We start from the raw sequence: 12,686 nt of genomic DNA, 5'->3' as shown, positions 1-12,686 counted from the left end.
TAACGAAGTTATAATGCTCAAATAAGGGGAAACGAACAAACCGCGTCTTCTCTCTCTCTCTTTCTTCCCTTCAACGTCTCTTCTCCCCCGTAATCCAAACTGGAACCTTTCCTTCTCCAGTCTCGCTCCTTCGTCTCCTGCATGTTCTCGCTGTCCTCTCGCATGCTGTGTACTCTAATGTAAAGACACTACACATCCCCCTTCTTTATGGCACATTAATAAAATCACACAAGTTCACATAGTCCAAGAGATGTCTCCGTCGTCTTTATTTTCTTCCAGCTCTAGACTTCCTCCTGGATCCTTCCGACAGGTCATCTGGACAATTTGCCAAGGAAAACGTACTACGAGAACACCTGGCCATACCATGTCCTCTCCCATCCTCTCTCCATTCATCATGACTGTGCCTGATTCTTTCCCCATACTCATCACTTCTCCTCTTCCTCACACCTATCATTTCACAAGTATTGCTTTCCAAACATTCATCTCCTAGGACCATCACTCTCGTTATTCCATACCCTGCCATCATTGGTTTTCACAGCATGCGAGTACACCTCCACCACCCTAACCGGTTTAGACCAGTGACAAGCATCCTCCCTCAAAGGCACTGGAAGTTTAATTCTCACTGAGCAACCAACTTGTGGTTCTAGCCTTCTCCTGAAACTTCTGTTATCATGCAGCCTCTTGTTACTCAATTGTTTCTCTTCAACGCTCTCCTTCACTCCTTCTAAATTCACGCCGTTCCCAGCCACCGCATTCATCCACCCAGGGAATAGTTTGGTATTCGCCTTTCTGCCCCTGCTTAATTCAAAGGGAGAAACCCCTTTGGTGATGTGAGGGGTAAATATGTGAGCTAACAATGTTTCTTTAACCACCACTTTACAATCTTTTCCAGTAGCCCAGGCTAACTTAATGGCATCCTTAATTACTCGATTGTATCGCTCCACAATGCCGTTGGATTGTGGATGATATATTGCACAACACTTATGGGTTATGGATCTCTCACTCAGGTATTTCTCCATCACTTTAGACTTAAACTGTGAACCGTTGTCTGTCAGTACTTCTTCGGGGTAGCCTTCTCGTTCACACAGTTCTTCCATGAACCCAATAACCTTCTGAGTAGTAACCTGTGGCATGAAGGCAACTTCTACCCACCTGGTTAACATGTCGATGACCACCAAACAGAAAGTGGAACATCCACCACTCCATATCGGACCAACCACATCCATTGCAATCTTATTCCACGGACTTTCAGGAATGTCTCTCAGTACCATAGGATAACTTGCACCCATGCATACTTTATCACTTCTCGAGCAAAGGATACAACTCCTGATCTGTTCCTCCACTTGACTATCACATCCAGGCCACCAATATGTGTTTCTGATCATTCTCTTCGTTTTTACTATGCCTTGGTGTCCTTCATGGCCCAGCTGCATTATCTTTCCTCTGAGGCCAGTAGGAGGTACCATCTTGTCGCCCCTCATTAGATATCCACTTTGCAAGTATAGGTCATCTCTGACATCCCAAAACGCACTGACTCCGGTACGAGTCATCTCATTTCTGCTCCATTTTCCTTCTTCGACGTTCTTGACAACTTCCATCAGTACCTTATCTTTCTTCATCTCATCATTCCACTCCTGTTTGGATATAGCCTGGTCTGATACCTCACAAACAAGTTCTTGTTCCTCGGAATCATCATCCAGATCATTGAGATCATTCAGACTGTTAGGGAGAATTCTCTGTTTAGGCTGAATTTCCTAACCTAGTGAGTCCCCCAGCAGCTTTGCTGGATTTCTGGAGTTTGTTTTTTCTCCTGCCTAGAGTGAGCCTCTTTTCCTCACACTCTTGGACATGATTTGAGGGGTTCCTTTGACTGTTAATGTGTTTTATGGGCTATGGGGTCTTTTACTCCATAGGGTCTCATGTGTTTTTACTATGTGTGTTACACAGCACCCTCCGTGCAGTGACACAGGGGTGTCATAGTGACACCCCACCATAGTCTCCATACCCTGGGACTGACTGCTGTCTCCCAGGGCATGTAAAGTCACCATTGGCTTTACTAGACCCAAGTTATGAACAGAAACCAGTACAAACCATCATATTGTGGACGTACTGGTCGGGGCAATTCGATTGCCCCGGGGTCTGTTATTCGAGGGGGCACATCTCCGTCCCCCCGATCGAGTTTTGGCCGGTGGGAGTGGATACTACTTTTTATATTCGACCGCAAATATATCTCTATGGGATTTTCCCATTGTTCGAGGCTATCAACTTTAATTATTTAATTCTCATAGCCTCGAACATACCGCCGGTTTATTTATTTAATATTAATTCGCCGGTTGGTATTTTTGCCAGAACTCTATTCTAAAATGGCGTTTGTGTTCTCTTCTGTGACTCCAACCCAAGTCGAGCCCTTTGTTCCACTTTTTGGCGGGCTTCTCCACAGAAGCCTCCAAAAGTGGTGCCACTCTGTCTGGGTACCACAGGGGATGTGGGAGGGGGTTTAGGCACCCTGGACTGAGTTACCTTGGTAACTCAAGTCGCACTCTTGTGTGATTGGCCCCACCACTTAGCATGTTTGATTGACAGCTAGGCTGAGTGAATGGGGGTGTGCTGCATAAAAGCAGGGCTTTTGGGACTGGAACTTTAGAAGTCGCCACAGGTGTCATTCCCGCGCCGCTGGCACACGCATTGGCAACCATCATGGACTACTTGGTACTCATTTATCCTCCTAATACTCCTTGAACAACTCTTTTTCACGCCTTGGTCTTTTATTTCCATTTGCTCAACTTTGGTTCTTTCTTATTTTATTCAATTAACTACATTTACCATAATGCACCTGGCTACAGTCCTCAATTCCTGGCTATTCTCATTCATCGTTATTGGGACCACAAACCCCAGAAGCCCTAGCGGCCAGTGCTTCTTCCACCTGCTCAGGACCAGAGAGGGAGGAGGCAGATTGTCATCAGGTGTGCTACCCCAGGTGCTGTCAATTAGCCTGCCTCAGAACAGGGCAGGGCTGTATATAAGCAGCTGCCTGCAGGAGCACAGTGTCTTGCATCTTGAGATCTCCCCGCTCCTATTTGCCTTGACCCGCTACTTTTTATGCTGTTCCTGTTGCTGCTTTACCCTGTTCTGATCCAGTGCCCTTTCCGGGCTCCCTGCCTTGCAGCCGATCAAGCTCCGCTGCCTTCTACCTACAGCCCTTGTCATCTGGGCTTCCTGCCTTGCAGCCTACTACAGTCCTCTGCAGCCCTCTACAGCCAGCGGCCCTGCTCCTTTGGGCTCACTCCTTGCTGCCCTGCTCTTCTGGGCTTCTTGCCTTGCAGCCTGCATCACTACCGGCTGCCTACAGTCCTTGTCCTCTGGGCTTCCAGCCCTGCAGCCTGCCTCACTCCGGCTGCCTACAGTCCTTGTCCTCTGGGCTCCCTGCCCTACAGCCTGCAACCCTCTGCTGTCTCCAAGCCCTTGTCCTCTGGGCTCCCTACCTTGCAGCCTGCACCTCTTCGCTGCCTACAGGCCATGTCCTCTGGGCTCCCTACCTTGCAGCCTGCACCTCTTCGCTGCCTACAGCCCTTGTCCTCTGGGCTCCTTCCTTGCAGCCTGCTCCCTCCGCTGCCTACAGCCCGTGTCCTCTGGACTCCCTGCCTTGCGGCTTGCTACAATCCTCTGCAGTACAGCCTGTTTACTCTTAGCTGCCTACAGCCCTACTCCTCTGGGCTCCCTACCTCGCGGCCCTATTCTTTTGGGCTCCCTGTCTGTCGCCTCCTACTAATCTCTCTCTGTCCTGTTTCTTCTGGACTCCCTGCCTTGCAGCCTACTACAGTCCTCCGCAGTCCACTACAGTTTGCCTGCACCTAGTCCCACTCTTGACTGCAGACCTGCTTCCTACTTTGCAGCCCTTCTGTTTTCCTGACTGCTGCTCCCTTGTTCTCTTCCTTGAGTCCTCTGTACTGCACCTTTGGTTATCTACTTCAGTCTAACTGCCTTTCCTTCATTTCCTTCTGCTAGATTGCTCATTGACTTCCTTTTCGCTGGATATATCTGTTCTTGTCTTCTCATGTGTCTTATGTAATCCCTTTGTACAGAGCTTGCCTGTTGGTTTCCGGCAGGCAACCTCTGCCCCTTCCCTTGTCGCGTTTTCAGTGTTAGACACCCACTGCTGTTGTTCCCAGCCATGAGCATACAGCGTGGGCCTCTGTTATAGCAATCTGTGCAGAAGGCTGGAGTTTCCTAAGGTTCGTGGAACACTCTTTCCCATTTCAGCATACACCCCAAGAGGGAATCCAGTTTGTTTGTACCTTTGTATCTTTTGCCCCTTCTGGCTCACAGCTACAGTTTCCTACTCTTCTTTCTTGTTTAACTCCCTGCTGTGTGTGCTTATCTGCTACCTTACTTCGGCACAGCCACCCAAAATCTACCTGGGTACCCTGTGCCACTCTTGACAGAGTGCCATTCCTGACAACAGGACCTGAAAATCCGACGAGGGAGAAGCTGAGCCGACCTGCTACGACGACACCACCGGTGGAGCCCTGCTGAACCGACTCACCACTTCCCAACGACAGAGAAGATCTCCCGGCTGGAGAGTCTTCTTCCCCTGACTGGTGGGCACAACCATTTTACCTTCTTTTTCTCGCATCCACGGACGTCTTGCCGTCGAATTGCCCATGCCAAGCACCCCGGCAACCGGATAGCCACTTACCACTGGATTGCGAATAAAAGGACCGCTCCTTTTAACTGAGAACTCTGCGGCTGGTCTCTTCCCTGGCAGTGCAACGGACTCCTGTCTTCCTCCCCGACGAGATCCTCTCTTCCCCCGGACGAAGCACCGACTTGCACCCGCTGCCAGGAACAACTGCCCCCGCTGGAGTATTCTCACCACTTTAAGGTACCGTGTCCGCCAGGCCTCCCTTTCTAAAGATTGCTACAAGGTAATAATAATCCCTTAACCTTCTGGACTGGGCTGGCCGCCTTAACCATCTAACTGGTCCCTTTCTTCTTGGTCCAACTCTTTCCAAACTGATTGCGAGACTTTTTGGGCACTTTGAACCGTGTGACCTTGGACACATTTCGACCAGAGCCTCTTAAAGTGGGTCCGGCTTTGTTAACTTTAACTTTACGGTTTTAACCTGCCTTCTTCTCCTACTGTGTTCTTCCGAAAGTGTTGGGATCTGTTTCTATCTTTGCTCTGCCTTTCTCTCCCTTTTAAACCGATTGATTGGAGTGCCATCTTCGTTAAGCGCTCACCGCTGTCTGAAAATAAGTGTTGCTTTACTTAAGACTTGTCTAACTAATCGTTGAAGTGAGTGTATATCTTTTAGTGAACGTGTTTTTGAACTGCTTGATGTTAGTGCCAGTGTGTTTTATTAGATGTGGTTTTAAATAAATAATTATATCTCTTTTACACCAAGCTCTGGTCAGTGTTTGCTTGTTCTACTGTGTTCTTTTGACCTATTGTGAATACTCTGTATACTGCCTAACTCTTCTTGAGGGAAGTCTGACTGCTCAGCCACAGCTACCAAGTGAATCTGTGTGGTACAGACTGCTACCAAGTGGGTTTACTGCCAAACACCTGTAGTCTTAAATCTTTTGCAGTGGTCCCAGAGGGAACTGCACAGGTTTCTGCCTAACACAGACGTGACAGACAGTCCGCTGCAACGTTCTTTGATCCAGGGATATGCACCACTCTGAAGTTGAACTCTTGGAGTCTAGACACCCATCTTCTGACCGTACTGGAGACCTTATCGAGACCTTTCGTGTTGAAGATTTCTACTAGTGGCGTGTGGTCTATGTGTATGTTGAACTGTACTCCCCATACAAAACTCCTAAACTTTTCTTTGGCCCACTTTATTGCTAGCGCCTCCTTCTCAATAATGGCGTAATTCCTTTCCGCTCCTTTGAGGAGCCTGGAGGCAAAAGCAATCACTAATTCTCACCCATCATGGTATTGTGATAAAGATGCTCCGAGCCCCACTTCACTCGCATCTGTTGTAATTACAGTTTTCCTTCCTCACGTAGCTTTGGAGAGCTGGAGCCTAAGCCAGAGCTTCTTTAATGAAGCGGAACTCCTTCTCACTTTCATCATGCCATGCAAATTTCATATTAATTTTCAACAAATTCCTCAGCTCCACAGTGTGATCAGAGTAGTTTTCAATGAACTTACCATAGTATTCTGCCATGCCTAAAATGTTCTGAGTTGCTCCTTGTTGCTTGGTGTGATCATCAATTTGATGGAGTCAGCTAAATCCTTCTTCGGTGTGATTCCTTCTCCCGAAATGATGTGCCGCAAATACTCAATCTCTCTTCTATCTATCTTAGATTTATCTTTACTTAGCACCATTCCAGCCTGATGTAGTTTCTTGAGCACTCTATTCAGTCTCATGTTATGTTCATTTCGATCATTGGCATAAACTGATACATCATCTTGAAAGAATACAACCCCTTCTTCTTCTCCTAGGATCCTATGCATAACTCTCCGAAAAGCTGAAGCTGCAGAAATCAGGCCAAAGGGCATCCTTCGATATTGATAGCCTTCTGGCGTTCTAAACGCTGTTAGATGTTTGGAGTCATCATGTAATTTTACCTGGTGGTAAGCAGCCGTGAGGTCCAATGTAGAGAATATCTTTGCAGGTCCCAGCGTTGATATAAGTTCTTGTATGTTAGGCAAGGGATGCCTATCTGGGATTACGCACTTGTTCAATTCTCTCATGTCAACACACAATCTCACTTTCCCTGAAGATTTTCTCACTACTACCATCGGCAAAACCCACTCGGCAGTGTTAATCCTCTCGATTATGCCTTGGTTCTTCAGCTTCTGTAGTTCTTCCTTGACTTCACTCCTGAGAGCCAAAGGCACATTCCGAAGTTTTTGGGCGACATGTCTGGACCCTGACTTGAGTAATATGCGATGAGGAAAACCCTTTAACAACCTATTACATTATCTTTGAATATTTCGTCCTTAATCTTCTGAATGTTCTTATCACTCGCTCCATCAACTTGATATACTGTGTCATTGGCATTAGGGTCCAAACGCACCTTCAACAGCTTCTGATGAGTCCAACTAAGCAAGGAAGTCTCCCCTTTCTTTGAGACATAAATGCAGCCACTAGCTTGTCTGTCTTTGAACTCTATGGTGGCCATAAACAACCCAATTAAGTCTATTCTAGCTCCCCCATAAGCCCTAGGCTTCACATCAACTTCACATAGATATTCCGACCAGATGTTCTCCACACATCCTCCGGAATAAGAGTATATTTGGCACCCGAATCAACCATCATCATAACGGGAAAACCGTTCACAGATATCTTTGCTCTGGGACTTTCAACTTGTGCGCCTTCATCGGAGACCATGAACACACATTCCTCTTCTCCATCGTTATCCCCAATCCAATTGAAGGTTGAATCCTCATGTTGACTGCTCCTACAGCACTTGGCAAGATGTCCTTTACCACCACACTTCCTGCAGATAATCTTCAGAGCCAGACACATTTTACTGTTCGCCCAATGGGATGGACTGCCGCACCTATAACATCCTCTTTGTTTGGTTCTTCCCCTTCCACTCTGGGAACTTTGTCCCTTGTATTGATGTTCCCCACCTGGTGCGGACACCCTATTTGTCTCAAATCTATCAGATCTTCTCACTTCCAGTCTATCGGATCTCTCCACCGGTGCACAATTTCTATACATTTCCGATGTCCCAGAGCTTCTGCGTTGGATAGTGTTGGAATTAGATGTCAATCTCTTCTTTCCATCCCTTATCACTCCTATTTCTTCATCTTGATCAGACTGTATAGAAGTGACTGATGGTTTGACTGATATGTCCTTCACCCTACTCTCCAAAGTTAGTGCACACGTTTCTGTGTGTTCAACTTATATCGAGTGAGGGATTGTCTTCAGACCAGAGTCTCTTTCTGACTTTGCTACTCCTGCATTCGAGCATGAATTGGTCCCTGATCCTCTCTTCCAGTTGCTGATTGAATTTGCAATTACGGGCCAACTTCCTCAAGGCAGTGACATATTCTACCGTTTCATCCTGTTCCTGGATCCGTTTGCCAAACTTATATCTTTCGAGTATGGTACTAACTTTCTTGTCATAGTGCTTGTTGAGTTTTGTGATGGCTACCTCGTATTCGTTCATGTCCCCTGTTTCTTCATCTAAAAGATCTGGGAGGTCCTCATATTTCTCCTGTCCTGCAGGACCCAAACAGTGCAACAGCAAAGATTTCTTCCTTTCAATGCTGTAGGTTGCTCCACAGACAACATGTGCATAATGCTCAAATGATTTGAGCCAAAGTTTCCAAGGGAGTATTGGTTATCCTACTTCTGACAGGAGCATGTGAGGAGGTTGAACTCCCTGCATTGCCATGTTATTTTCTGAATGTATCAAATTTACGCTAGGCAGTAATTTGCTGTGGAACTGTGAATTGAATTGTTGTAATGCTCCTACAATTCTCAATGTTCAATTTGAACAAGTCAAACAGTCTTCAATATTTTATTTAATGGTTCACTGGGAGGAGGATGAGCACGAAGAGTAATGAAGATCGTCACGGCAAATACAGTGGGGAGCTGGAATACTGCTAAATACTGTATTGATGTGTGTTTTATTTCGTGAGGCACGTGAACTGGTGCAGATCTGGTTTTATGCGACGTATGATATTATACAGTTCCTTGGTTTTTTTTGGTGTCATAACTTGGCAGCAGCTGTCACTCTCATAGAGCCCCCCCCTCTTCTTATTGCAGGCCAATGTACGGCTTGTCGGCGGAGATACGCCTTCTTTAATATTCTTCCCTCTCGGCTACAATGAGAGACCTTGTCAGCTGGTACGGCGTCTGTGGCAGCTCAGACGGTAGGCTGCACCACGATAAAGCCTCTGGCAGGCTCGGAATGGGGAAAGTGTTCAAAGTGTCGCCGTTGGAGAAGTGGAAGACGGGGCAGGGGTGCGCACAGGGAAGAGCAAACGGGAACAGATGGGTAGGAGGCGGGGGCGATTGGATGGCGACGCCGCTCCTACCTCACTATCGGCTGGAGATCCTGCTCAACGGCCGAAATGGATTCGGTGATCCTCGTCGCCAATGAAGTAACGGGGCATCAGATGTGAGAGATTAAAGTATATTTATTATCTATAACTGGTAATATTAATATTTACTGCTTAACAAAGTTATAATGCTCAAATAAGGGGACACGAACAACGAGCCTCTTCTCTCTCTCCCTCCTTCTTCCCTTCAACCGTCTCTTCTCCCCCCGTATTCCAAACTGGAACCCTTCCTCCTCCAGTCTCGCTCCTTCGTCTTGTGCATGTGCTCGCTGTCCTCTCGGGTGCTGTGTACTCTGATGTAAAGACAGTACACCAACACACTTAAGCGGCGAACCAAACTAAAAAGGATGGCTATTTGGGAGCCGTATTATGTATTTTTGATATAAATGTTAGCTATGTTTTACTATGTTTGCTCTCTAACATCTTTAATTATAATGTTCTAGTTTGTTGTAAGTGCCCCGTATTAGCTGACTATGGCATGGGTCTACATGGGTATTGGCTTACTTGCAACTACAACTGTGATTTATTTATTTATTTATTTATTATTACATTTGTAAGGCGCGCCTAACCCTTGGGAATCTGGGTGCAACAATCTTAAGAACATGGTTACAGAGACAACAACTTAAGAGATTGGTTACAGGTTTGACTTAAGGAAGTGGTTATATGAAATGCAGATAAATAGGCATGCTTAAAGAATATGGTTACAGGGTAAACCTAGTAGTCCTTAGGTAGCTAGGTAAAGAGACTTAAGGAAATGGTTGCAGAATCAGAATGCTTGAGAGATTAGTTATGGATTTTGGCAGGCTTAAGAATATGGTTACAGGTAGTGCAGATCATAGAGAGGCATGCTTAAGTATATGGTTGCAGGATAGCGGGCCAGAAGTGGGTTTGGGCTTAGTGTTGCCACATTGTTTCACTTTAAGCGTATGGTTGCATGTCTTGTGGAGACCTACGTGGGGCGTAGGTCCTGGTGCAGGTAGGTGGGTACCGGTCATAATAGGTTATTTACAGATACGGGTGTAATAAAAATATCTCAACCAAGTGTGCCTTCAGACACTTGCTTAATACATGTTCCTTGCACTGAAGTCCTGTTAAAAACAAGCTTTGACAAAACCAATAATGTTGGCTTGTGTATTTTATTTTTTCATTTATAAAGCGCTCTAAACCCAGAGGCATCCAGGCGCTGTTACTACCAGTTACGCAGAATCTTAAAAACAAAAAAGAAACAAAAAATGGGAAGACAATGAGGGTGAGGCCCTCAGTGAATGTTAGTTGACAGCCAGGTTTTCAGGGTTCTTCTGAACACCCAATACGATTGTTCTGCTCTCAGTGCCGGCAGGAGTGCATTCCATTATCTAACCGCAAACCTTGCCCCTCCAGCTCAGCCCCTTTTTTAATTTAGGTAGCATAAGCCTGTTGGTATATGCCGATCTCAGGGGCCTGACTGATTGTGTTCTGGTTATCTTCTCTGAGAGGTAGGTTGGGACTGAGGGAGAGAGGCATCTGTGTGCAATGGATAGGTTCTTGAAAATGATGTGTTTGTGAATTGGGAGCCAATGAGCCTTCTTACTGGCGCCCAAGATGTTTTCCCTTTTGGATATGTCGAGGGCTGCTCTGATTTCAGTGTTTTGGATTACCTGCAACTTTCTAGTGGTGTGAGGTGCCAGCAAACGGGGCGTTGCAATAGTCTAGCCATGCCCCAATGATTGCTCGGGTGATGGTGAGGCAGCTGTCCTGGGAGAGGAAGGATCTGGAGGCATTGATTAGCTTTGTGGTGTGGACTGCTATTGAGGCAATGGCGTTCACCTGACGTGTGAGGGAGAGGGTGGCATCTAGGACACTCCTAGGGTCTTCACTGAGGAGGATACTGGGTTTTTGATTGCCGTCAATGTTGAACGATGTGTATTAGGAGTCAAGTTTCTTGATTACATATGATGGTCCCAACAGAAGGATTTCTGTCTTTTCATTTTTGAGATGGAGGCATTGAGTGGCCATCTAGGCCTGGATTGTCGAGAACACTTTTAGTGCTTGCGTGTCATCTGAGTAGTTGCCTGTCAGGGAGAGGAGAATGTGGGTGTCATCTACATAGTTGGTGTAGGATATGCTGATGCAGTGGAGCAAGTCGAAAAGGTGCTTGGTGGATATGTTGAGGATGGGGGATGGGCACGACCCTTGAGGCACTCCACATGGGATGGGATCAGGTGGAGCACTGGTGTTGTCAGCAAATACTTTCATGCATCTGTCCTCCCAGAATGATGCAACCTGGAATGATGCAACCCAGGCCGTCGCTTCAGGTGAGTAGTGGGCTGCAGTGGTGGTCCAGAATTTGATAGTCTACCGAGTCAAATGCAGCTGAGAGGTCCAGGAGGAGGGCGGGAGTGCCCCTGTCCCTGAACTCATCCAGCTGATTCTTAAGTCGAGCAGGGCCGATTCAGTGCCCTGGCCAGGTCGGAAGCCCAATTTGCATATTCCGAGGATGTGGTGTGTTTCGAGAAGTTGCTGAATTTGGATGTAAGCAGCTTTGTCTAGTATTTTCAGCAGAAAAGGGACGGTGGTGATGGGTCGATAGTTGTTTGGGATGGACGCATCAAGCAAGGCCTTTTTGATTATTGGGTGAACCCAGGCTTCTTTAAGGCTGGAGGGTACTCGGCAGGTGCCAAAGGAAATGTTGATGAACCTGGTAATGAATGGGGCCAGGGCTTCTATGCAGTCCTTGACAATAGAGGCTGGGCAGACATCCCCTTTCTACCTGGTAGGTTTTAGGCTCTTAAGGATGGCGGCCGTCTCTGTTTCGGAGACAGGGCTGAAATTGAATAGCTGGGTCTGTTCAATGGCCTCAGAAGCATGGGCTGTGTTTGCGCTGTGGTGGGCACTGGTAGGCTTTTGAGAAGGGATTGTTTGTGGTGAATTTTCTTGTGTAGTAAATCTATTTTCTTCAGCATGGCTTTTGGAATCTCCGTGCACCAGGCATCATTTTTAATAATGATAGGTGGAGGGGGAGCTGGGGTGTCTAGCTCTCTCAGTATGGGGAGTATATTCCTTGTTCTGGATTTCACATTGGCAACTCTCATGTTATATGAGGTGGCTTTGGCAGTGATTATAGCTTGTCTATAGATTTTAGAGGCCCTGGTAAACAGTTTTTTTGCGTGTTTGTTGGGACTATTCCTCCAGTTGGCTTCATCGGTTTGTTTTTTAGCTAAGAGCTCTAGGAGCTCAGAAGTAAACTACGCATTGGCATGTTGTTGGGTAAGAATTGATGCAGTCGCACTGTGTGAGACTACACAACACTTATCTGCTTGGTATAGGTCTGTACTACACAAATGGACAGTGTGACTGAGCAGCCAGGCCTATCTCGAGAGGGGTAAATGTGAGCTATGCAAATAAATTCGTAATTGCAAGTAGCCAAGTAACACTCACACTCCAGGTTTCTGTTATGAATAGTTATTTATTTAACATACATTTTAAAATAAGCTTTCTTTAAAAAGGCAATTTGTGTAACACTGTAAATGGACTTTAAAATTACTTTTCAGAATCGAAACATGTTAGTGGATACTCTTTTGGATATGCTTCTTACACAGTTCATACACCCTGAAGTGACTTCATTCACAAGGACAGTAATGGCATTTATAAAACGGTCTTAAACAAGTTACAACCTATG

General features: G+C 46.3%; 1 protein-coding gene across 1 annotated transcript in view; it reads left to right on the top strand.

The window, feature by feature from the left end:
- Nucleotides 1-12,686, top strand: part of POLR3F (RNA polymerase III subunit F) — a 349,333-nt gene that overhangs the window by 975 nt on the left and 335,672 nt on the right. The window lies entirely within an intron of this gene.

This window comes from Ambystoma mexicanum, chromosome 4q (assembly GCF_040938575.1).
Source record: "Ambystoma mexicanum isolate Mex_15411 chromosome 4q, UKY_AmexF1_1, whole genome shotgun sequence".
NCBI classification, from domain to species: Eukaryota; Metazoa; Chordata; class Amphibia; order Caudata; family Ambystomatidae; genus Ambystoma; species Ambystoma mexicanum.
Note: the sequence above shows the minus strand (reverse complement) of the source record. Positions and strands in the feature narration are given on the sequence as shown.